Source organism: Gopherus flavomarginatus, chromosome 3, assembly GCF_025201925.1.
Source record: "Gopherus flavomarginatus isolate rGopFla2 chromosome 3, rGopFla2.mat.asm, whole genome shotgun sequence".
Lineage (NCBI taxonomy): Eukaryota > Metazoa > Chordata > Testudines > Testudinidae > Gopherus > Gopherus flavomarginatus.
In genome coordinates, this window is record NC_066619.1 from 110,509,267 (window position 1) to 110,536,704 (window position 27,438).

At 38.2% G+C, this 27,438-nt stretch overlaps 1 protein-coding gene across 43 annotated transcripts in view; it reads left to right on the forward strand.

The window, feature by feature from the left end:
• Nucleotides 1–437: 437 nt before the first annotated feature.
• Nucleotides 438–27,438, forward strand: part of PTPRD (protein tyrosine phosphatase receptor type D) — a 1,732,597-nt gene continuing 1,705,596 nt past the window's right edge. For all 43 annotated transcript variants that reach the window (XM_050942985.1, XM_050942995.1, XM_050942996.1 and 40 more), the window contains exons 1-2: nt 438–611; nt 775–883. The gene's annotated coding sequence lies outside the window, so the exon portion shown is untranslated. The remainder of the gene's footprint in view (nt 612–774; nt 884–27,438) is intronic.

Sequence of the window (27,438 nt, forward strand, 5' to 3'; positions counted from 1 at the left end):
TCTGCCTCCGCACCCAGGGCCCTGGAACAGCCCCTGGCGCTGCTCCCCAGCCGGCAGCGCAGTGCGCGGGGGGTGCGCGCTGCAGTCCGGGAGCAGGACAGCCGGGCTCACCTCGCTGGCTGGGCGAGGCGCCAGCTGCATCCTCCCAGAGGGGGTTGCTCTCCGCAGGGCACCACCCCAGCGACGGGCAGGGAGAGCGCAAGGAAAGTTGCAGCGGTATCAGCGCCCCCGCCCCCTCTCCCCGGTGGGCTTTGGCCGGAGCCGGGGAGCGCGCCGTGCATTGCCGCGGCCAGCCATCAAGTGGCTCGTTAAGGAAATGCAGGTGAGCGCGTGTTGGGCTGGGGCTGCCGCTGGTGAGGATGCGCCTGTGTGTGTGTGTGTGTGTGTGCGCGCGCTGGAGGGAGATGCTGCCTCTGCCGCTGCCTCGCACACAGCCGGCAGCAGGAGCGGGCGTGTGTGTGTCACTTTGACAGCACCATTGACTCCTCTCGTGCTCTCGCTGCCTCTTCCCGCTGGTGCCACCAAGGAGCGTCCCACTTTCACCTCCCCTCCAACCCTCCTCCCCCCACCCCCCAGTCTCTCTCTGCCAGCTTCAGCGGAGAGAGTTGCAGGTATCCACCCGTCCACCCCCCACAATTTTCAGGGCACGCTTGAGCCTGGGTTTTATGTATGCGCTATAGCGCTGTGGTGCAAACCTCTCCCCTGAAAAGACTAACCCGTCAGCCCATCAAAACAAACCTGCTTGATGTGGCATGTGCTTCTCTTCCCTTGCAGTTCGCTCTGGGCCCGTGTGGAATAGAGACACTGTTCTTCAGCTGACTGGCAGGAGAGGAAAGCGAAGACTCCTTGAGGTTTTCCAAAGAGGTCCGGGCTGGCTGCTTTAGTGAGTAAATCTTTGTTTGTATAGGGGCAGTGGGGGGAGCGGTATCTTTTCATTTTACAATATGTCCGTTTCTGTTCTGCTAACCAGCCCCGGTCAGGTCAAAGAGGAAACTTTGACTGTTGTAACTTAAACTGTTCCCAATGGGAAAAGTGGTTTGCTGAGCTTATAACCATTAAAAAAAATCTAAGAAAGAAAACTGAAGGTGAGCACTTGTATTAGAGGCGTTATGGGTTCGAAAAGTGTTGGTTGTGTATATTACATCGAGTTTAGGTACCTGTATTTCTATATAAAATATAAACAAAGAGATGCTTCTAGTAGGGATGGAGAGGTTTCGAACGGAAAGGTGACTCTAGGTGTCAGATCATCCTACCATAAAATAACGTGGTGTAGTTACTAAGGATGCTTTGGCTGCCATTAATTGACGTTTTTAAAAACATTATATTTTTAGTCCAAATCTCCAACGTTGTTGGAATTTTAATACATTTTTTTTTCTGATGGGGATGGCAGCTCTAGGAAACACTGTTTTGATTATCCAGCTCTACTTAAAGTATCTGGGGCATTTCTTGGATTTGTGAAAAAGATTTTCTTTGGGGAGGGGAAAAATAAGATAAACTCAATTTGGAAGGGGAGAATACCATTGTACTTTGGTGGTTGAGTTGTGCTATTGACAGAAGAATATACAAAGCTCTGTCAGAGATATGGCAGGAAGTGGCAGGTTTAAGGTGTCTTTAACATTGAATGTCTTTGCATAAAAAAAACTTTTGCACGAATTATTGCCTTTGGGACAGGCATGCCCATAATTAGCATTTGCTGCATTTCTGGTCTCTCTCTCTCTCTCTGTATGTGTATGTGTATTAATAAAAGCTTACTACTAATTTTTATTTTATTTTACTGGTCTTACTAATATCAGTAGTTGAGGGTTAACTGTTTCTTAGGCAGGGAAGGTGGGGAGTGGAAGGGGAATTATGAATATGGGCAATGAAAACCATAAGCTAGTGTTTTATAATATCTAAATAAAACCTTTGTGTCATATCAGTAGAAATATAGTTGACTCAGTTCGTATTGAATGTACTAGAAGGAATCAATAACATTTCAGCATTTTTTCATTATTATTGCCAAATGGACTTTGATTTGAATTCTTCTTGTATTGTTATGCATAGAGTAAGCATAGTATGGATCCCAATTTGGATACAACTTACCTGTTTCTTGACAAATTAAAGTCCACACTGCACAGTATAAATTAGAAATACAGTATACTTGGCGTAGTGTAAATAGAACCATCAAAAGTTAATCTCCTGCAGATATTGCTTTCAGTTTTCTGATTCTCAGAATGCATTTAAGTCTCATGTAATTTTCAAAGTTACAAGAAACTAACCAACTGATATTTGAACATTCATTTTTGATACACAACACAGGATGATTCTATATTGCATCTTAATGTGAAAGTTTCTCCTAAATATCAGTGGCAGCTAATCGTTACTTTCAAAAGTGAAAGTTGTTATTGTAAAATCAAATGTTCTTGTATTCTAGTTTGATAACTGTAAAGATAATGTAACAACAAGGCCAATTAGACAAGATTGATGTAAGACATTAACATAAAAGCAGTCTGTAATACCTAACATGGACAGTAGTAAAATAAAATTCACATTTGCCTACAGCTGCACATAAATTCAAAGCAAGGAATAATTACAAAGCATAGGCTACAAGTTCACAGGATAGTTAATGATTGGTGACTTAGTGCTGCATCACAGTATTCTTTGTGTGTTTGGCAGCATTTATGGCAGCAAAATGTTGTTGTTTTATGAACCTGTGAACTTGAAATAATAAAAATGATAGTTATGTATCTGATGGCATAGTAAGGCATTCTGTGTCATTGCTTCATGAACATGAATTTAAAACATTCAGAATTGCTTTCCTAATAATGGGTAACATTTTGACACTGTTCATTGCTGGGGTATTCTCTGTGTGGAAAACATTAAAAGAATATATCTAGCTAATTTGCATGATGCATTTTGAAACTATGCGGATAGAAGTTTATGAGGTTAGACTCATTGGTGTGGTAAGTGATCCCCAGATATGCAACATGTGATACTGAATGTATAATATATGGTCTATCTTTTCCCCAAAAGTATTTTAATATCTTTCCCAAGTATTTAATCACATATGCAGTTGGGATTGGGTTAAAGAACAGCATACTTATGACTTTAATAATTTGGAACATACTTTCTGCTCAGTTTTTGGCATATAAATACATACAAATCTAGAATTTTTGATGGGAATACTTTAACTATCTAATAAAAAGTGGCTTGACACATATTTCACACTTGCTGTCATTACGATTTAATACAATGGAAAATGACCTGAGTCAAAGCCCTGGCAATTATAGCTTGTATGTGTATATATGTGTGTTCAAAGGAACAAAGGAGAGTTCAAAAATCTCTGTTGCCTTCAATAGTTACATCTTAAAGTTGATAGCATAAAGTTGCTGCTGTCAGCGGTAATGCATTTTACTATGCAGTTGTTCTTGTTATTCAGATCAGATAATGGCCCAGTGAAATATATAAGCAGTCTGCTGGGAATGAATGATTAATTCCTCTAACATGTGCTTACTGTAGGAATTCTTACCAATAAAGTACTGTGTACCTGTATTTGCTTACAGTTACTGTTGGTGAAGGCAAATATTCTCTGTTTCATTGCTATTATCATGTACTGTACAAGTCTGCTGTATAAGTATGAATATCATTTCACACAGTAATTTGACTTCATTCATAAAACTGCTTAAGGACAATTATGACATGCACTATTCATTTTTGTTGCATTCGGCTTTATTGAATAAACTGACACTAAACAGACTGGTGCTTGACAGCAGAAACGTAATAAGAGATCACAGTTATACTTGAAAGTAGCTGGTATAATAAACATAAAATTAAATAATACCCAGATGTTTCTTCTGTTTGTTTTATATGTCTTATTTTATTTAATCATTTTGCCAGTCCTAATATATGAATATACTTGTTTGCTAAACAAGTTCAAAGTACTATAATAAGCTGGAAAAACTAAGACTGCATTGACTGAAACAGAGAGCAGACCAGGTTAGGATTTTAGGTATAACTACTGAAGATGGTTACTAGTACTATGTTTATAGTGAAAACAGGTTAGCAGATGAAGTTCTTGTGCTTAGTGTAAGCTTAGTTAGCTAAGTCCCATTTTGGGTACTTTGAAAACAACAAAATCACTTACTTACGTAAATAAACTCAGCAAAAAATATAAAATTCACAATCACATTTATGTAGCTGGTCCATAATTCAGGGCTTGATTCTAATCCCTTTTGTCATGTTGAGTAGGACCTTACTTGTCAAATAGTTCCACTGATTTCAGTGCAACTACTCAAGGAGTAAGAACCACTTGATGAGAGTAAAGTTAGCAAAAATCTGGCTTTCAAAGAGCAACTAATGACTCATAGAAAAACATTACATGGAAAAATATTTTCTGTATTCTTCTTTTCACAATCATTGTTTTGAGGACATTCAGATGAAAACATGATCTTTGTTTCTTAAAACTTTATTTTGTGCTTTATTTTACTTTTCACCCAGAGGTCTGATGCTACAATTGTCACTCTGCCAAAAAGTGCTCAGAAGTGAACAGAATTTTGCCAGAGTAATAACAGCAGGATACGGATAATAGAGTCAAAGGTTATTGACATCTGTGGTATTAAACAAGGAATAAATCTTGTCCATAATCTTTTGGACAATCATAGTTAATTGCTGTAGAAAACACTGTAATGTCACATATATGGCTTTTACACTCAAGTAGGAAATAAGAACCAGGAATTCTTAAATAAAAGATTCATTTTCATGTTAATTTCCTTAATTACAAAGACTAAGAGAAGAGAAACAGACACTCACAAAAATTGTACATAAACAGGCATATAAAGAGAGGCTTGCAAAGCTTTTGCTATTGTCACCTGCTTTATAAGCATCGGTAGATCTGCTCTGCTTGACCTCAGTGGCTTCACAACTACATTTTGATGCAAAAAAACTAAGAGGTTAGTAATGACTGAGAATATTAGTGGGGTTTTTACTTTTACTGTCAACAAGCCAAATCTGAATGATGTATCTATTTTCATATGCTATCAGAAGCTGCAGAAAGAGGTTTTATATGAATAGAATATCATAGATGTAGAACATATCCTATTAAGTGAATGCTGTTATATGTACTGCATAGATTTTATGCTATATATTTCTGAACTGCCAAATTGTTTTCTTGCTTATAAAGGCTGGTTCCTACAGTTCATACTTAGATTTAAATTCCACTTGACTTCAATGGGAGTTTTAAATGAATAAGGACTGCAGTTTCTGACCCATAAAATCAACTTTTCAATGTTTTTGTCGAAGCTAAATGTTAAATTTATCAAAATATATTATTTACATACACTTTACTAATTTATTATTCGACATATAATGCAGCCTGAGTGCATATATGTCCTGATGACCAAAATGGATTATTTAAAGTCATTTAAAAGCTTGTTACTCTGTATGTACTATACACTTGCAGTGGGCTGAAATGTAAAATTAAGGTTTTAAAAATGTATTTGGCAAAAGATTTCTTGATGTGCATGTCTGCAGTATGAGCAAGACTCAGAGTAGTTTGCTGATTTTTCATAAGGAAGATATGTGGAATTTGTTCCATCTGCATGCGTCCGTTTAACTAAATATAATTAAAATTAAAATATAGATTGCAGATCCAGTTGCTTGATGTTTGTCTGTGCTGGGGCTGGGGAAAATCCTCTGCATGATAGTAAGTCCAGACCCTATATCCTATCCTGAATGTGAAAAGGGAAATAAGACTCTGGCTCTCAGGTGGCTTAGAGAGAGCTTTGAAAGCAGGGCAAGGTGCATGCTTTTCCTGCATGAGGTGCCTTCTGCACTAGTCCCAGATCTGGGTAATAAGAGCAGAGAACATGTATATGAGGCCTGCCAAGAAATCACACTTCATCAATGTTACTGCTGTTTGTTTATTTGGAGGTTGCTTGCCCATAATTTGTTTCATTTATTCCCAGTGTTAGAATGTTAAATTTTTAATTATACCATCTAACCTGAAATAAAACTGGAGATGAGATTTTTGTGTGTGTGTGAGATAAATCTCAGTTCAACAGGAGTAGTTGAACTGGACTGCCTAGTCTGTAGCCACAGGGGAACAGAGAACTTCAGGTCAAAGGGGTATTTGTACCCATCAGTGGTTTTAATGACTATTAAAGCTATATGAGTAAGGCACATACAAACAATTTTAGAGCCCCTTGTGAAGCCTTCAGATTGGTGAACCTTTTATAGATGACAAAACAATTGGTATATGCTCTAACCAAGATTTTCTGGTGGCAGCTGATTGGAAGTACTGTATATACACCTCTACCTCGATATAACAGTGTCTTTGGGAGCCAAAACATCTTACCGTGTTATAGGTGAAACCGTGTTATATTGAACTTGCTTTGATCCGCCGGAGTGCGCAGCCCCACCCCCGTGGAGCTCTGCTTTAGCACGTTATATCTGAATTCATGTTATATTGGGTCGTGTTATATCGGGGTAGAAGTGTACCAACCAGTTGTTTGGGAGCTGTAATATCTTCAGATCACTGCAGCATCAGTAACTGCAGAAGAACAATTACATCTGGTCCAGTCTGGAAGTGAAGTGACTATTAGTTTCTCAAACAGTTGTTTAATAGCCACTGTGGGAATGTGACAGGCCCAGTTACTTCGTCTGGACCTTGCTGTATTCTGTCTCCTCCACTCTTAACATGCTCCTTTCCCTGCTGTGCATGATGTAGCTGTTAAAGCTTGAGCTGTGGGATGAGCAAGCCCTGCAAGGTGCACACTACAATGTGGAATACCTGTCCCACAGTGTAACCAGTTTGCTTACCGCTACAGGAGTGGCCTGCTTCTGGAGTTACAGAAGGAGCAGCCCTACACTGCTCAGCTGGATCAGGTACTTTTGTATTAACTGGAGGTATGAGACCCATGCAAAAATCCCTTCATGCACCTGCATGGTGGTGCTCTGTGCATTTGGGGAGCATGGTGGGAGGGATTGCTGCTCTGTGTGGTTGTCATAGTATCTTTCCCCAATCTGAACCTTAGAGTCCAAAAGTTGGGGTACCAGCATGAATTCCTCTAAGCTTAATTACCTGCTTAGATCTGATAAGCTGCCACCAATCAGGAATTCCAGTACCTGATACACTCTGGCCACCCCAAAACCTTCCCTGGGGACCCCCAAGACCCAGACCCCCTGGATCTTAACACAAGGAAAGTAAACCTCTTTCCTCGCCGTTGCCACTCCCAGACTCTTCCCCTCCAGGTGTTCCCTCCCTGGGCTCCTGGAGAGAGAGACAGATTCACGCTCCGTGAATCTAAAACAAAGGGATTCCACCCTTCTCCCCTCCCTTCCCCTTCCCTGTTAAGTACAGACTCAATTCCCTTGAGCCTCAACAAGGGGAGAAAATCAAACAGGTCTTAAAAAGCAAAACTTTTAATAAGAAGAAAGAAAAAGAGTAAAAGTTATCTCTGCAATTTAAATGGTAAAAGTTACAGGGTCTGTCAGCTTATAGAAACTGGAGAAAAAGCCTCCTCCAGCAGAAATACAATTTAAAATACTTCCAGCCAAATACACATTTTCAAATACAGAAAACAATCAAAAGACTATAATTGCCTTTCTTACTAAATACTCACTATTCTGAATATATAAGAGACTGTAGCAGGGAGATTGGCAAGAAACCTGGTTGCACGTCTAGTCCCTTCCAGGACCCAGAGAGAACAAAGCCAAACCCAAAAACACAAACAAAGGCTTCCCTCCACCGAGATTTGAAAGTATCTTGTCTCCTGATTGGTCCCCTGGTCAGGTGTTTGGTTCCCTGTTTAACCTTTACAGGTAAAAGAGACATTAACCCTTAACTATCTGTTTATGACAGTGGTACCATCGTGTTGGAAAACCACAGGAAAATTCCTGAAGGAGGGACTTTTGACACTGTCCTAGAAGATTCTTTTCTGCACTTGAAGAAGATAATGTGCAGGGAGAAGGAAAGAAGTAATTGGCAATATAGCTTCTCCAGCAAAGGGTATAGGTGTCATGAGAAGAGCACAGATAGGCTAAGCATGTGTTGGGATGGCCTTCCTCTCTATACTGCAGCACTGAGATTGCTGCATTACACGTCTAGCCCACTCCATAGAACTGCAAAGCCAGGCTTTCTCTGAGCCAGGGGCCATGAAAGTGAGAATGAAGTCAAGTAACCTGGTCCCTTTTTGCAGCTATTAGACAAGGATAGTTTAGCCCATTGATTTTATTTGCATAGAGTAAGGATGAGTATGGTTCTAGTCTCCATGCAGCAGTAAAAATAGCGAATCAGGACCACAGAATTTCTTATTAGCTGGCTGACTACTTTTTAGACTGGAAGTAATATCAAGGGCCATTACAAATGCTACTAGGGAGCTTGTCATTTGAATCCTGTGATTTGTCATTTGTCTGAGCGAAGAGCTAGTAGAGGAGAAATGGTTAAGGTAAAATAAGTAAAATATTATTTTATTATATTTTATAATGTTATATTCTCCTCCTTTAAAAAAAAACACACCTGTATCAGTAACTATTTTTAATACACTTTTTTTGTATTCGTCTGCACGCGTGTAACTGTGCATTTGTGGATGAATAATACAAGTGATTTTCAAGTACTGTACTACAAATAAAATATTTAATTTGATTTGTGTGCATAATGCTCATGCGGTCTGGTTCTCATATAAATATTTCTAATGAAAAGTCTCATTCAGTGACAATGGAGAGGAATAGAATATATATGTAGTATAGGGACATGCTTCTAGCCTATGATAATAGGTTCACATCTGGATAATGTAGTCACCTCTTCAGTTTTAAGCAGAATGGTTTCCCCAATCTCTCTCCTTTGTCCAGTAGTAGCTGCACTTAGTAAATAAAGGTTCTAGCTCCCAACGTGTAAATACTGCTTCTACTCTGTGTGGGGGTATGCCAGGCCCAGAAAACAGCACAATTGTCTTGGTTCCTATGTGTGGTGGGACACGTTGGAGAATGACTAGACAGAGGATTCTTCATCACTTTCTTGCCATGGGCTAGTGCTCTGTGGTGGATCTCTCTGTGGCACCTTGGATGGAAGGCTTGGGGATATAGCAGAAGTCTAAGCAATGAGTTTGCAGATCCAATATGCAGAGAGAATATAACAAGTTGCAACCACTACTATAATCTGGGAGCTGCACTAGGAGCTTCAGAGTGTCAGTACTGTTGTACCATTACATTGCTTCAGTTTGGGAACAGAGTTATGTCCTTTCTGAACCTGAGTGCAAAACCCATTTATTCAGGTTTTGAATGGGGAATGAGAATTAGGCCTATAGTTTGTAACATAGTTCTGATGGATAATAAAGATGTAATTTGGATGTGGGGGTGGTAGTTGTTGATATTGTTGTCTTTTAATTTAATTTTAATATTGTTGTCACAAAGTGGAAGAGATTTCCTAGGTGTTTTATTGTTTTGAGTATACATTGTGGAGGAACTCCTGGGAAGCATGCAACTGAACATATGAGCTTTGTTCCTTACTTGGTCTTATTCTAATCAGATGATCATAAAGCATATTTTTCTGTGGACTTTGCAATAAAAAATATTCTAGAATAAAATTGACCTAATTATTAGAGATACTGAGCAGCTGTAACTCCCACTAAAGTCAATGATGCTTGGCCTTCCTGAAAGTCAGGCAATGCATTTTTGCTGATTTCAAAACTCCTTTTACACTGGGCACAGATAGAGACCTGCTGATTGTACTCTTTAGGGATGTTGCCGTAAGGTGATCTCTTTCTTGCGGAAGTGGCTAAACAATAGCCAGCTACATATATTAAGTCTGAGACCCACCAACATGATGCATTTTCCCCATGGACTGCAGGTTTTCAGACCCTACTATGAGTCAGTGGCTGCCCTGTCCCAGGAACAGGATAATGAGAACAGGCAGCCAATCAGTGTTGCTGCACCTGCTGAGAGGCAGCTTCCTTTCTTAGCATGTAGACGAGATTTCTTTTCTTCCCCCTTCCCCAGCCTAAACACAAAGGGATGGAAAGCTACTGAAGAGTTCAGCCCTGTGCTCTCAGAGCGTCTGGGGAGTGGATAATCCTTGACAGCTCTGCAGATCACCACCCCTCTTTGACACCTCATGGCCCCTTCCTTGCCTCCAGGCCTGTGGTGGAGAACCCCTGAAGCTGTGCTGCCTCCATGCCTGGGGTGTGTATGTGAGCATTCATGCAGGTTAGAGGGATGGAGGTAGATATATTACTGCAGTTGTCTCACCCTTACACCAGGACAGGAGGTGAAGAAGAACTTCTAGAGCTGGACAGCATCAGCAAGTCTGTTGGAGGGGTATGGGTGGGAAGATGTGCTGGTAAGCAGTGCAGGCTTAATCAAAATAGGCATTTTTAGGTTTTGGAAGCACCTATGTTATCAGGCAGCACTTTTTGTAAATTAATGTGAATTAAAAATCTAATTTTTAGTAACCAGTTGTTGCCAGATTTTAAAACTAAAAGAAAACAAATGAATAAGCTTGTGTATATATGTAACCTGTGCAGTGCTAGTTTTATTTTATTAATCATCACTGTGTTCAGCAAAAGAGAGAATTCATGATGGTGACAGTCACATTATGATGTTCCTCATCTAGTTAAATAAGATTATGAAGTATGAACTAAAATTGTGCAAAATAAATAAATAAATAGATGCATTCTATTTGCCTGTGTCTTTAAAAAGGGGATGGTAGAAGAGATGTCAGAGAGCAGAGAGAAAAGGTCAGAAAAAAGGGCAAAGCTACTAGAAATGGCAAGGAGTCTTCTGAGGGGAAATATGTTATTCATGTTCATGACATAGTGATTTACACCTGCCAACGTATGGCTACAGAATACTCTTTAATCACTGCATAGCCATACCCCCACATTTATTAATTTGCCTTTTCACCCACATATGTTCAGCACACATTCTTTCATCATGTTATACAAATTATACCTGTGGCTAGAGCAAAAACACCGGTTATATACTTTGGTCAACATTTGTACGATTATTTTGATTAACTGTCATTGTAAAGGCATTTTAGTAATCATAACACAATGTATAAATATTGAACTAAGGGACAAACATTGTCTTCATATTCTGAAACAAATTTACTTGGTGGCTTTGTCCTTTACTTTAAACCACATACACAAACTGAAAGGGTAAATGGAGTCCAAATAATCATTTACTAACTGCAAATGCAACATGCAAGGTCTACTGACATACACTGCTCCTCTGGCAAGACTCTGGTGGTTTTGAAACAGAGAAAAATGAAGGTGACTAGAGTTTACAAACAATTTAAAGTGATGCTACCCTAATCCTACATGTTACACTGGTGGTTCTTTATTTTCTGTTTTTTAGGGTAAATCAGCCCTGATGGTTGGCACCTGAATCTGAATACTCAGATGAGCCTACCCTGAATATGAGCATTCCCACAGCAAAGCCCTGTCCACATTACTGTGTCCTCACTGTTTGTTAACTTGCCTGTGTGTGTTCAGGAAAACATCCCATGGTTTTGTGTTACGAGTTGCTGTAGGATTCTTTCCCAGTCAACTCTGTCAATTGCTGGAGAATTTATCTGTCCCTTGGGGCAAATTGTGGGAAGGGTATTGGAAGACTATCAGCACTCCAGTGATCTTGCCTATGTCCTTGCTGCAAAGTGGGCAGTTTCCAGCCCAAGCTAAAGCACAGCTCCAGTTTTAGACTGTGCCCCCAACTATGCAGACAAGCGTGAGTTCCAAGCACAAATAATCATGTACTTGAGGGTTTTGTATGTGGATGATTGAGGAGAGACTGGGCAAAACACATGAAGTAGCATAGGCTAAGACTACAGCATGGAAATATTCTTAAAAGGAAGGATGAAGGATCTAAGGAATATTATGCTATAATGATGCTGGGAAACAATAAAAATATAAGAAAGCAGGATGAGGTTTTTTTGTTGTTCTGCTTTTGCTATCTTGACCATTGTACAACAGTTAAAGATTACTGGCAGCAATATTTTGTTCTGAGGTCAGGGCTATTGATTTTAGACTATAAACAGAGCTGGATGTAATAAATCTTAGTAATAATTCTATTTGGACAAAAAGAAAAGTGCAATAATTAAGTGCAAAACAAGCTACATAAAGATATCTTTCAGATATCTAAAGGAGCATTTACTGAAGGCATCCGTATATTCTTGTAACATTTTTAGTGTTCTGCCTAGGATAAAGCATGGTGGGAACACAGTGTGTTCCTTTTCCACCTGTATTGGATGATTCCTACAGATAGAGGTGTCTCTCTACGCATTTTTGGATAGGCAAGAGAAGAATTCCTATTTAGTGAGCCAAAGCCATTCATCAAACAGAAGATTAAATGATCTGCAAAATTTGTGAGACAAATCACAAGGATTAGAGCAATTTAATAAAGCAGAAAAGGTATCCAAGGAAATCTTAATATATATTTCATCTAATCTTATTATCAGACATGACCTCAGGTGATGTTTTGTCCCCCACAAGATAGGTAGCCACAGCACCTGAAAACATTTACATTCTTTATGGTGCTTCACTGTGTATCTGCATTTTTTTTTTGGCATTTAATAAGAAAAACAAACTAAAGAGCAGAGAAGAGCTAGCTGAAGTTTTCTTAATTTTCTATAACTGGAAATTGCTGAACCTAATAAATTACCATGGCAAACAGTTAGATAGCAAGTTATATGTGGGTCAGAAACAAATTGTAATATAAATGGAGGACAGGTCTACTTAAGGCATATTTATCATTCACTGTTTATTATTTTTATTATGGTAATGCCTAGGGAAAAATTGAGAATGAGTCCCTATTATGCTAGGCACGACACAAAGTCCCTCTTTCAAGAAGTATACAATCTAAAAGGACAAGAAAGACAAAGAATGGAGAAAGGAATATAACAAAGCAGAGTGAATAGAAAAATGGTTTGCAAATGTCAGTGGCACCACATTTTTTTTGTTTTATTTAAATCCCTTCATTGGGTTTATGTAAAGAGGGGATTAAGTTAGGAGTGTTGTATTAGCAGGGAAGGCAGAGGTTCACAATATGTATTCTGTATAGCTGAGTTACCTGCTTGTTTCCAGCTGCTAAATCACATTAACAGACATCCAAAAATACATTTTCTTCATATCACTTTTCCACGCAAGCAGCTGCTATAATTGCCACAGAGGTGCTATGTGACCATGAATAGGAAGAGAGGTGTTAAATTGTGATCTGCACTATGAAAGGACTGAGAACCCTTCACCTATGTGCCATTAAACAAGAAATGTTATATTATTGTCTGTGATTTTAGTTCTGTTGTTCTGGCAGCAACTCTTTTTATTCCTCCTTTTCTTCTGTGATATATTTCCTTCGTTGTTACACATGTGGGAACATCTGGTAATTGCAGTGTGTTGTCACGTCTGTTGAATTCACGTGTTGAATTGTTAAGTGGTGGTGTTCAGGCATTGTGTGTGCTTCATTCTGCTGCTGCCATATAGCTACATGCTAGCTTTGGGGTTTTTTTTTCTTTTAACTGATGAAGTAAAGGCATATGTTTTAAAGTAACAATCCTGTGACATTGTATTAGGAAATTAATTATGATCAACTCTATCAAACGACACAGTAATGTTTGCCTGATTAATATGGTGAATTGTCGTGCTGATTAATGTCCAGTGCCATATGTTATTTGATAAATAGTTTTATGCCATTCATGACTGTGGGCAAAATTGTCCATTCACTTATTTTAGTGAATAAAAATTCCTCTTGAGGCAGGAGGGTGTGTGCCATTCTCCTTCTCCCGTGCCATCCCCAAGGTCCACGTCTTGAAGGAGCACTCCACGTGCAGGCATCATCTCTTCAGTACAGAAGGGGAGATGTCTTCTGTTTCTGTGGCATTATATTTCCACAATGTTCACGACTCCATGGATGGCACTGTGTATCCTCAGGAATTTGCGAGATGTGGAAGATATTGTATTGGATGGAGACATGGCTGGCTGGAAAGAGATATTTATCTTTGCTTCCCCTCTTCCCTACCCCCCCGAGTTTTCTAAGAAAAGATTGAGATGATAATTATCTGGCCTTGAGCTTTTGTTATCTTGTGTGCTGCCCACATTTGTGGTGGTGCACCTTTGCCAGGTGGTGTCCCTATTATCTAAAGACTAGGGGACACCGGCCAGAGCTGGTGGCATTGGGTTTCAGTACAGATAATCCTGGCCTCCAGTAGATCCCAGGGGATCCATGGGGTTTGGAGGTAAGCCCAGCGGAACATTGTGTGTGTGTGTGTGGGAGGGGGGGTAAAAAGGAACATTGTGTGCTCTTTTCCATCAGATTTTTGAACTCTGACATTTTGCTCCATCTCTATAGCTGGTTGAAAAGTGGAATGAGTTTTTTGTGAAATTTTTGTGAAAAATTCATCCTTTACTTATTTGTCTTAATGATGTTGTTGAAAATTTCCCACCACGTCCATGTGAGGGGATGGTCACACAAATTTCTTTCTGTCGAGCCATCACCTTCCCATGGTACAATCTATGGGAAATCAAGTACAAGAATTGTGTATATGTGCTCTTTGCACTGCATGAGCGTTATTTCTCTATGGCTTTATTTAAAGTGAGCACGAATCTGTTTTTCTCTGCTGTCCCCACCCAGATACACTTTTCATATGTTCCATTTCTCTGTCACAGTTCTGATTTAACATCTAAACAGGAAAAAGACAGAATGCCAAGACTTGCTTTTCATTGAGTAGAACCCAGAAGGAATGAGAATCTGTGAATATTGGAAACAGGGAGTTGAAACAGTGTTTTGATAAGTATCTCCTGCTTGGTGTTCAAAATCCCTTCTCTTCAAGTGTGAAAGATATGTGTGCAGACATTAGTGAATTAAGTGTTAATTGGATTATATTTCCCTCAGCCCCATAATGCATCTCTCTTCTTCCCCAAGGTCTTGTGCTTGCCTGCTGAGGAACTGTGATTTATTTTCAGTTATAAATAGGAAATCTAAACTAGTAGAAAGTGCCAGACTGGGCACTTATATGATGCAAACATGTCCACTAGGGACCAGCGTGGAACTGTTAAACTGCTTGTAACAAGAATCAGATTTTGTCTTTTGTCACTAAAGATTTATAGAAGGATTAGTGAAAAGGAAAGGGATACAGAAATGTTCCCACAATCAGCAATCACTCTTTTGTCCTTTATTTTTAATACAGAGTCCCAGTAGTTTTCTGTCTTGTGTTTCTAAACTCTTTATTAGTATGTTTACAGTAAGTAAAGGCAGCATAAGTTTAGATGTAAGTACCGTCTGTGGTATATGGTCTGAACTTGGAGCACAGGCACAGAAAGTGGATCTCATTTTAGGGAAATTATTTGGAAACAACAGCCCTTTGTCAGTAGAATCTGAGAATTAGTGTTAGAAAATCCAGAGGATTTCTGATAGGCATGATCCAAATTGAAACCATCCCAACAATACAGAAGACAGCAGAAACTTACATCAGGCTTTCATGTAATCTTTGATTATTTTATGCAGAATTATTGGCTAAAATATTAATTACATATATTCATTGAAGAAAGATGGACACAGCAAATAAGTGAGTTTTTCTGCTGAATGGCAAGGAGTTAGACATCAAGGACTGAGATATTAAAAAAAACAAAACTAAAGTAACATTGACATGAGATGATGGAGCCAAGCATATTATGAGATATAGTAATGCTAATTAATCTAACTCCAGAATAGTCACAGTGGAATAAATAACACAGAACATGAACATGACTTTATAAGAATGAGGTGAACCAATTATAAATAGATAATAGGCTATTAGTTCTATATATGTAATTGTGAATCGCGTAGCATTGTGGGAAACCAGTCTGTTTATGTTAGCCATAAGAAGCATTGGGCATATCTCAAAACAATATAGGTAGTGAGGATTCCCATGTGAGTGTTACTCACATACTGTTAGATCACCAGATGGAAACCATACCTACTTATCAAGTGACAGTTGGTTCAGTTTTGTGCACAGAACATTCTCCTATATAGCTAGACTGCATCCTGATGCATCTGCAGTGGCATCTGTGCCAGAAAGAGTATTCCTCCAGGAGCATGATGCCATCACTGCTGCCGTTTTTAACCTGGGATTTTGCCGGGAGTGGGTGGGGTAGGGAGGAAGAATCTTCAGATTTCATTGGAGACTTCATAAAATCACTGTTGGTGCAATTAGTGCTTCTCCCTGCCAGGCTAGCCCCACCTCCTACAAGGCTAGCCCTGCTCATATTGGGCCAAATCTGATTTCTGCTGAAATCAACAGGAGTTTTTCATTTGACTTTCACTGATACTTGGATTTGACACTGTGTGGGCTATGTCAACCAGACAAGCATAGCTGGAGTGGGTGGGTGTCCTGTTTAACCTTACTCTTGGTAGGCTTTCTTTTACCAGTCTTCTGCAGCCCAGATGCTGCCAGTAGACACCAGGAAATGAATGGTGTGCTGTTACTGCAAATGATTTATTCAAGGAGAGATGACTTTCCCCTTGATACTAGAACTGTCCTTCCAGACTAGCCCTTAGAAACCACAGGTAATAATATGGATATATTAAAATAATTTGGGTAGTACTTGTCTTATGAACCACACGCACTGACAAATCAAGAGTCCACCTCATCTCTTCAGTATCTTGAGATTTATTTTTTTAATTAACAAATCTGGAGTTCTTTTTGTTTGCTATTTGGCTTTTGAGCCTTTGGGGGTACATTCAGATCACATTTGCCAGCTTTTCTTCACAGCCATGAGGGCTAGAAACTTACCTATTATTAATGAAATTTTAGATTATTACATAATCACTTACCTCTAGAAACTGGGGTTTGAAGAACACCCAAAATTGCAAGACTCATTACTACAATGAATAGAAGATCTGAGATCCTGATTCAAAACATGGTTAATTCCAGAGCTGGAATGTAACCAGAGCAGCAAATTCTTAAGAAATCACATAGCAATTGAGTTAGTATTATTATCATTACTATATTTTTCAGCTAGTATTGAGGTTATAAGATTATTTTTACTCTTTATTGGCTAATTGAAGAGCCTATGCTGTTTCTGTACTTCACTGCACAATATCATGTTATGAGATTAACTAGTAAAAATTAGAACCTAAAAGTTTACAGTGAGTATACACAATTTACAGAAACTCATAAAATGGTATACACATTTGTGGAACATTTATATCAGATACTGAATCTACCTAGAGTTTATAAGTGGATATACAGGTTTTGATAAGCTGAACACATAAAATAAATGCCAATTGTAAACACAGGAACAGTGAACATTTTTATATTTATGATTTTGAATTATACCTTGAATATTTCTAATTATGATCAGTATTTTTATTTCTTGGACACATGTGAAAAGCTAAAGGAAATTTTGTTTACCATTGCATTTTACATTAATTACTTAATATTGTTATGCAGAATTTTAATTACTTCAATGTGAAAATATCTGTTTTAACTACTATAAAATATCCTATTATATACCAAGCCCCAATCCTGCAAAGACTTATGTATATGCTTACCTTTAAAGTTTAAAATTAAACTCATGTTTAAGCCATCCTATAGCTGATAGAGGTTATGAAGAAACTTTCCCTATGAGCAGGCTATTCCCTAACTGTCCACTTTGCACCTTGCTCTTGAGCATCTGTACTGACCATTGTCAGAGACAGAATACTGGAATAGATAAGACTATTGCTCTAAGCCGGTAAAGAGATTTCCATATTCTTAAATAAGGCATTCCAACTGAATAAAGCCATAATATATTGTACTGTAGGTATATTACAACCTGGTACAGACGGACAGGCATGTACATGATTTAAGTCTACCACATGGGACTTAAGTGGTGCATACACTTGGCACTATCTTCTGTATGGGGCGAGTATCAACCATTGACTTCAACCATTTATGTCTGTTTTCAATAAATGTTTCTATAGAGAGAGACACTGTATATGTTTGCGCAAGTCTTAAATTACATTATTAAAATGTTGTTACATGTTCTAATCAGGCCATTTTCAGAAACTAAGCATAATGGAACCAAAAAACTCATTGTGACATTGAGACAACACCCTTCTACTTAAAATAAAATTGTGGGGATAGTGGCCAAGTTCATTAGCATTTTCCTTCTTCACTGAGGCCAGATTCAGTGGCCTCAACTTAATCCCAGATAGTTTATAATAAAACTATAATCATTACCAAACTACCACAAACAGTAGCATACTTTAGTTTGTCTGAGTGACCCAGGGCTGGAAAGTAAGGATATTGCAGATCAGGGCACTTGAGGGATTTGTGTTGGGAAGCTTGCATAGTATCGATCCTCACTGTACCTGAATCTGGGATACTATTGGTCTTTCATTTACATGCACACAAAAGTCACAGTGTTCTGTTAAAAAACATTCTCATGTTTCCTTTTTAAAACATTATATAAAATTTTGAATGTATGGCCCCAAGCCCACAAATGCTTGTGACTTGAATAATCACTTGGACTTAAAGTCCAAGGGACTATGTAAGTCCCATGCATATGCGTAAGTATTGTTACCCACCTATGTAAGTATTTTTCAGTTTTGGACCTTTATCCAAGGGAAAAACATTTTTTAAAATAGGAAAAGGTGATTGTAAAACCACAAACATTGTAATGGGGACTTAGGGGCATATGTAGTAAATTGATGGAATCCATTTAGCAAGCCAGCAGCAAATCTATATTGACAACAGGTGATAACAGTAACAGGAAAGCATAAAAGCTTCCACTGAAACATCTTCAGGTCTCCCTCCTGCAAACTGTCTCAGCAGCCCAAGTCTGTGGTGTGAAGCTGGGAAAGATCACAACCTAACAAAAATTACTACCAGTTGACAGTTATAATAAGTATTCGAACATGGGAACAAGTGGCTCAGTCCTTGGTCCCTTTTCTAGCAGTTTTGTGCTCAGAAAGCTGTCCTAAATAGGAAGCCAAAAATTTTGCTGATATACAGGTCAAGGCCATGAGGAGTTAGGTCTAGAGCACGCAACACTCTTTGCAGTCCTGAGCTGCACAGCAATTCTTATGGGATCACAACAGCCGGCATAATTTAGAGCAGCCCTTAGGCTGTATGCTTAGCACAATTGAGGATTGAGCCTCAAATCCTACTAGTAATAAATCTTAAGCTATTCTGCTATTATGAAGAGCAGTACTGAGTTGTATTTGTATTAACTAGATTCTAAAGGTTTTATTGGAAAGAATGACTACAAAGGGCCTGAGAAATAGCAGCATTATTACTTTTTTTATGTTCGCTTTAGCAAAATAGATTAAATACTGTTCACTGCCTTTTATTGGCACTAAAATGTTTATCCATTATTTACAGTATGAATCCTCCTCCTTGTACGCTTTCACATGCCAATCTCAGCTTCCCATCTATAAAAATAAACAGAATTTCTAATGCCTTTTAGTCCTTCTTAAAATACCTGTACTTCATATTGTAAAGACTATCATGTATTTCCAAGTAATCTAGTCACTTCTCAGTAACTGATTGCTTTTGAATGGCAAATGCTCCTCTCTCTTCTGTGAGCACAGGGGAACACAAAGCCGTCAATTTATTTAGGGATACTGAAGTAGGGAATATGCTTCCCCTCCCCCATAGAAGCCTTTTCCAGGAAGATCAGGTACGTAGGGGCTGAGATTGAGGGATATCCACTTCTTGTGATATCATTGCTTCCTGAGGCTCAGAGGACAGCATGCCAAGAGTAACTTGCACTAGTTGACCTCCCAAACATATTGAATCCACTCTTGAGTTGTTAAGTGCTTTGGAAGGCAAGGATTGGGCAGGGTGTTGTAGCAGAGGGAGTTAAGGACTCCTGCTACCATGGAAGAAAGTCCAGCGACCAAGGAATATTGCCAAAACAATCATCTTTTTGTCACTTATTTCTGAAGTGTAGGTACCCACGTCATTCATAGGCCTGGGGATTAGTTGGCCTGTGAGTGCCTTATGTTCTCATATGGAACTTTGATATATAAGAATTTTCTTTGGTCTGTTCCCATGAAAAAGCCTTCTTCTAGGAAATAAAAAAGCCCCTTATGCAATTCTGAAGTTGCTGTATAATCATTTATTTTTGTAAATCTATTAACTCTCTTTGATTTGAGAGTGAACTACCCTCTCCTTAAAATCTTTCTGTTCTGTCTAGAATCAAATTGGGTCTGTTATTCCCTTTCAGTCTCTCTAGTTTTAATGTAAGATAAAGCTGAATACGATTCCCTGGAAAGATAAAGAACTAACAGATAAAGAAAAAAATTAAAATTCATTATCCACCAGTTATAGATGCTCAGCGATGATACTCTTTATGTTTCTACAGCGCTTAAAATAAACTAAGTGGTTCAGTCCTTGCAATAAAGGATCAAGGACCAGATCTTGCTCCTATTAAAATCATTGGCAAAACTCTGACTTTGATGGGAGCAGAATTGGGGCCTATGGCAATGCTGGAAAAAAATAGGCTATGCTAAAGTTTTTGGTAATGAGATGGTTTTACACTCTCTTACTTTTGACCCAGTCAGTTAATTTTCATTACCAGGCTGCAAATTAATCTATTTTTGTTTCCTTTTCTACAACGCACTTACTAGTCGTTATAAAAGCTGTCATTGTTTTCTCCTCAGCAATATAAAAGTAACATTTTTATCACTTCTACCTTTTTAAAGTGTAAATGGTTCAGTAAGGAAATGGTACACTTCATTTAATTTGTTCTGTGCAAGGTTTGTGACAGAGCATCAGAGTTTATTGTGACTTCAGTGTGAGGGTACCAAACTATTTTATCCCTAGGCTACCCTTACTACAGACTTTTGAACTGGTGGAGAGCTTGTGATACCTCATTAGACAGAATAATTGTGGCAGAGGTGTGACCTTGTACATCTGAGTGGTCTCCCATTCAATGGTGTGAATGACTAAGTGGGTCAGTCCCAGAAGATTGTAAGCCATTCGTTCTCATTAGGCTGCTAGTCATGGAACTTTAGTAATATATCAAGCTGCTTGAGAAAAGCAGTGATTTATAGAAGGCATTTCTGCATCTGTCACTCTTAAAGAAATCAGTAGTTTGAAAAAAACTTAAATTACCTGAAAATTCAAATGTAAGTATTACATGCTTTAATTTTATTTCTTCAGTGGAGCCACTTTTATTGCATGTAGACTGATAAGAGATTAATCAGTAATGGAGCTATAAACATAATTAATACTACAGGTGCCTTATCTTTTAAAATTAATTATCATGATGATTGAAAGCATTTGCTGTGGCTACAATAGCACTAGTGCTACAATTGACAAACCTGAGTGAACTGAGCAATCCAAATAATCTTCTGTAATTCATTAGTTTTCTCATAATTTTTCTATATCTGAAAAAACTTATAGATTTTTACCTTTTTGTATTTAGTTGTCTGTTATGGAGTTGGTGCAGTTATAGTTGTAGACATGATAGGTGTGATTTTTAAAAAATATATATATTTCTCTCTCTCCTCCTCTCCCCACCACACCCCTTGAATATGTTCAGAAATTTTTTTTTTATTTCTTTTCTTCTTCCCACTTCTTCCCACTGTGATGGTATGACATAGGAAGATTTCTAGTATAAAAATAATTTTATTTTTTTAAATCTGAAAAAAATCAAGGAAGCAGAAATTACATATAAATATTACATGTAACATTCTTGTAATTCTTTTCCTTACCCTTACTTTTCCTTACCCTTATTCCCCTACATTCTAATTTTTCTATGAAAGTTTTATATTCACATAAAATTTCCTGCCTTTCCAATATGTGAATTTTTTTTTAAAAACCTTCAACAATCTTGTAACATTTCTTCCCACTCTTGGAAGTTATTGATACGTATTTGTAATTTAACTCCAAATAAATGAGATTTTTGTCTTAGGGCTTGGCTTCACAGGGATTTCATGGAGATGCTAGTGTGATATATTAAGGGAATAATTTAAAATACAATAACTATTTTGCGCTAGCTCCTCATGTGGACATTCTTATTCTGGAATTAAGACTTTTTTGTGGTTTGTTAATCCACTTCCAGAGTGGATTCAGGAATTGCTATTCCACACTAGCTATTCATGGACTTTTTCCTCTATTAGAGAATTCCTTAGAATCTTATCACAGGAAGAGTGTTCATTCCTTTTCTTCCTTTCTCAGAAGTACATGGAACAATTTTCTATCCTCTGTTGATTACTTTTGTGGTATCCATACCAAACAATGGGTTATGTTAATTGAAAAAGAGATATAATAAGTACACTTGAAAGGAATGGGTTTAAAAAAAAAGTATGTACACAAGTTTTCTCCATCCTTTATACCAGGGGTCGGCAACCTTTCAGAAATGGTGTGCCAAGTCTTCATTTATTCATTCTAATTTAATGTTTCACATGCCAGTAATAAATTTTAATGTTTTTAGAAGGTCTCTTTCTGTAAGTCTATAATATATAACTAAACTGTTATTGTATGTAAAGTAAATAAGGTTTTTAAAATGTTTAAGAAGCTTCATTTAAAATTAAATTAAAATGCAGAGTCCCTGGACCAGTTGCCAGGACCCAGGCAGTGTGAATGCCACTGAAAATCAGCTTGCGTGCCGCCTTCAATACCACAGGTTGCCTACCTCCGCTTTATACATATTTATGTTTTTTAATGCAGTGATTTTCATGATTTTAGAACTAAATAGTAAATTGTATGGTGTCACTGAGAGGAATGAGGCTTGCTTATATAGGAAGAAAGAGTATGTAGAATGTAATAGACATCCTCAAATTGATGGAAACAGGAGAGTTAAAAATGTGTTGGTATTGGGGATTGGGCTTTAACAGCCAAAAACTGGAAACAAAAGGTAATGCAATTAGTGCACCTGACTTCTATTAGAAATGACACCTGAGATCACTTTTGACTTAAGACCCTTAAATACAATATTGATTCATGGTCAAAGTGCTAAGAATAAGGGAATTCCAATTTTAGGTTTTCTTATGTATGTTACATTTATTCATCCAGAAAGATCCCAGCATGCTCTGCAAACTGTAGGGTATTAAGTTAAAATGTACAACTTTTTTGAAATAGCAGGAAGATGTATAACATGGGGATGTATTGTGGGCAAGAGGTGATATAAAATTCTAGATTTATTTTCCATATTTATGTTTGTTAGCTCCTTTAAAAAAAAACTATTTGGTAGGTATAATGCGGCAGTTTTTTGATAAACATGTACTTCCACTGTGCCAAAAAAAATAAAAAGTTTTCTTTGTGTCTTGCTATTGTAGAATATATAGTGATTTCTACTGCTAAATTTCAGCAATCCATCATCTGGAGGTAAACGTTTATATGAAAGCTTTCTGAAGATGAAAATATGTATTGGAATATCCAGAATAGTGATTGGATACAACAGGGGCAACTGAAAGCTTGTCAATATAGGAAGTTATACCAATATAGTTAACTATAACTTAGTTTATAGTTTATACTGGTATAACTCGCCATGTGGCCTAGTGTAGACCATGTGGCCTCATCTACACTGTGGAGGGGGAATAGATCTATGTTACGCAAGTTCAGCTACGTGAATAACGTAGCTGAAGGTGATGTACTTAGATTTACTTACCACAGCGTCTTCACTGTGGTAAGTCGATGGCTCACGGTCTCCTATCGACTCTGCCTGCGCCTCTCACCCTGGTGGGGTATCAGAGTCAATGGGAGAGTGCTTGGTGGTCAATCTATCACGTCTAGACTAGACACAATAAATCAGCCCCCAGCTGGATTGATCTCTATCCGTCGATCCAGCAGGTAACGTAGACAAGCCCTGATTCTGGAATAAGAGTGACTTTTTCTAGTTTAGTTTAAGCTACCTCCAAAGAGACATAAATTAAACTAAGAAAAGGCAGTTATTCTGGAATTATCGTCAGGGAGATACACTGGTGTATCTGGAGAACGTTAAACTCTCACCCTACGTTATATCATTATAACATCGTGTGTGAAAGAAGCGTGGTCCAAAATGACCAATTGACTTGTGTAAAAGAAATGTGAAGTACCAATGGAAGAAGTTCAGAGCTAGCTCACAGATTATATCAAGGAAGCATGTGTATTTGTGTGTACATGTGCGCACATACATCCCTCTTCTGCATATAGTGACAAACCTACCCAAGTGTATGATCATTTCATTCTCTAGAAGCCGACGTATCGAGGATATAAGTTCTACTGCTACATATAACACAGTTCCTACTTTACCATGAGTGTTTAGGCACTGTAATTTTTGGAACAGAAAGACTTGAGTTTTGCCATATTAATGAAGACCATGGATCGAATAAGCATAATTAACGTATTGCTATCTTTCATGTATTTTGTTTAGGTGCTAAATAAGGTTTATATAACATGCTGCTTTTAGTCACAGTTTATACTGCACATTGCTGTGTGTGAGTGAGCATAGTCATGCTAGTTCCAGAGCTTCCCTGTCTGACCCTGCATCCAGCCCATAGAGAGTCCTGTGTTGGAGCTGTGGCATGCGGCCTCAGCAAGCCAAAAGGGACTTTTAGAAGTCCATTTGCCAGTGATCAGATCCAAAATTTCAGGACAATATGAAGGGCAGCTTTGGAAGGGGAATCAGGATTTAGGTTCAGGCCAGGAAGTAAGCTTTAAAGAGCGGTGAAAGGGACTGCTGCACCATTGTGGTATCTATTGGGATTCAAATAATAAAGGACCCATTCATAGCTTCAGGGCACGTTCAGAATAGTTAAAACATCCATTTATTAAATAGAATAATCAAATAAATTCAATATGAAACAATAACAGGATATAATATCTTCCCCCAATAGACTCTAATACAAATAAATAGACACATTTGCTAATTAGGTACAGTATGCATCAAGGTTCAGAACTACTAGCTTTCTTCCTATCCCATCATTAAATGCCTGAGAGAACTGATGGGCTTTGCAACATGGCTGAAAGAGTATCAAGTCCAGGCTCGGTGAACTGGCATACCTCCTCCCCATTTTTGCATAGCTCTGTGTGACATGGTACACAAATTACTTAATGCACTAATTTGCTTATTTGTAAATAATTTGCACATGATGCTAAACATCTGCTCATGGCCAATACACCTAGGCACAAATAATTTTCAGGGTATGGCATGGAGTAGCACCAAATTTTCTCAGGATAGATGGGAGGGAGAGCATGTGTGGGTAGATGGGTAAATGATGGAAGGTGTCTGGGGTTGGTGGGGTGTCTGAAATTTGCTTAGGTTGCTGCAACTAGGGCAGGTGGGGACTGGGAAGTTTTGGCCTATGACCAATGTTGAATCCTCTTATCTTCTGTCATGGTCAGCTGCTCCTGCTGCTTTGGCTCCTTCCCTACTCTGATCCAACAAGGGAGCAATGAAAGGAAGGCAGAGAGGCCATCTAATTTGTACATTGTATTATATGTTGATAAGAAAGATATTGAGCAATAGGTCCTACGACATTTGAGATATTTGGTGTCTCTCCTCTAAAAGTTTTGGATTAACAAATGAAGATTAAGAAAGAGTGTGGGTGATGGGCTGTTTGGTTTTGTTTGTACTTTGCATTTCTTAGTTAACTTCACTGGTTTGGACACAGAAATATTATTTGTGGATATGTCATGTGCATTTTGACTCCTTTTCTGAAGATCTCTTTTTCCTATACTCTAATTTTGATGGAGATTAAAGTAGTGATTTGAGGTTATGACATTATACTAATTGCAGTTGGTATGCTTAACATAAATCTTTTCTTTACCATCTTCATCAAGAGCAGGCAGCTCTAAGGGGTGGTTTTGTTTTGTTTTGTTTTGTTTTTTGTTTGTTTTTACCCTTTATTTCTAACTCTCATGTTCTAGTCTCAAACCCACATTAATTGTTTTTCCTGTAATGATTTAAGTGTGACATATTATTTTAAATGCTGTGATGAAAACTTCACAGGATATTCAAACAACGGTCGCACCAGAGAAGTTTGCAACCTGATACCTACAAATATAGGATTTTAAATTGTTTTCTTAGGCTGCTCAGACATATTCACGGGGAAAACAAAAACAAAAAACATGATCTCTCCATAATCTTTATACAAGTTTTCTTGTTCTAGTACAAGTTTATTCATAAAGTACTTGTGGTTATTATTTTTATATTCAGCTTTTATTGCTTTATATTTGTCAACATTAAATTTCAGTTTCTGCTTGTCAACCTAGTTACATAGTAGATCAGAATTCATTTAAACTTAACTCACTACTTGCAGCGTGTTCAGTATTACTTCAGATCTTATGTCATCAGCAAATTTAACAATCTAGGTTATTTATAACAATTAGTAAACAGCAGAAGTCTTCATATAGATGACCACAGCATGACCCTACTAATGTTTTCTCTCTTCTGCAATTCTAATACAAATTCAACATTTTTTTTGTATTTTTAATCATGGTTTTTATCTTTTTTTTAATTAGAATCGATCTCTGGGAATTGAGACACCTGGGTCCTAACTATGATTTTGAATGATTTATTCCTCATGTCTGTACCTCAGTTTCCTGGTTTTTAAAGTGAAGATAATAATACTTCACTTCACTTTGTAAAGTAATTTCAGATCTTTGGAGGACAGGTTAGCATAACATAAAAGTATTTTAAAATTAATTACGCTGAATTATAACTAAAAGCAGGAACAAATCGTACATAACTTTTATTTTTCAAATGTTTATTCTGAAAGGTTAACTAAATTGCATAACTCTTACTGCCTTTATGAGCTTAGCTGTAGACATCTTCCAAAAGTTTCTATCATACAACTGAATGTGTCTGAGGACTGCAAATGCATATTGGAGCTTTTCATCTCTAAGCTTATGGTTCAAAAACAAGCTAAATCTACAGTGAGCAAAAGTTTGATTGCTGTCCAGTGACTCCAGTTAAATAAATTGGTGGGAGGAGTCCTGCTCCTAGTGAACAAGTACTCATGTCACAAAAACTAATCTCTCTGTTGGTACTAAATCACATCCTTGCTGGTGTTCTTATAAGAGAAGAGGCCAAAACTTTGGATCCTTTGGATCACTCGGAGGTGATCCTTCTAAGCCCTCGTCCAGACTAACCCGCGGCATCGGCGGGTTAAAATCGATTGCTCGGGGATCGATATATCGCGTCTAGTCTGGACGCGGTGTATCGATCCCCGAGCGCGCTTACATCGATTCCGGAACTCCATCAATCCGAACGGAGTTCCGGAATCGACGCGGAGAGCCGCGGACATCGATGGCGCCCCGTCCAGACTGGTGAGTATCTCGATTTTAGAAATTCGACTTCAGCTACGTTATTCACGTAGCTGAAGTTGCGTATCTAAAATCGATTTTAATTTCTAGTCTGGACGTGGCCTTATATAGGGCAGAGGCACATTGGCACAACAATGACAAGAAACTTGCTCTACATGCTTTTTTGGATTTAGGAGTTCAGGACTGGCAGTATGGCACCATCTACAGTCACTGAAGTCACTTTAAACAAATATAGGAAACTAGTATTTCCCTTC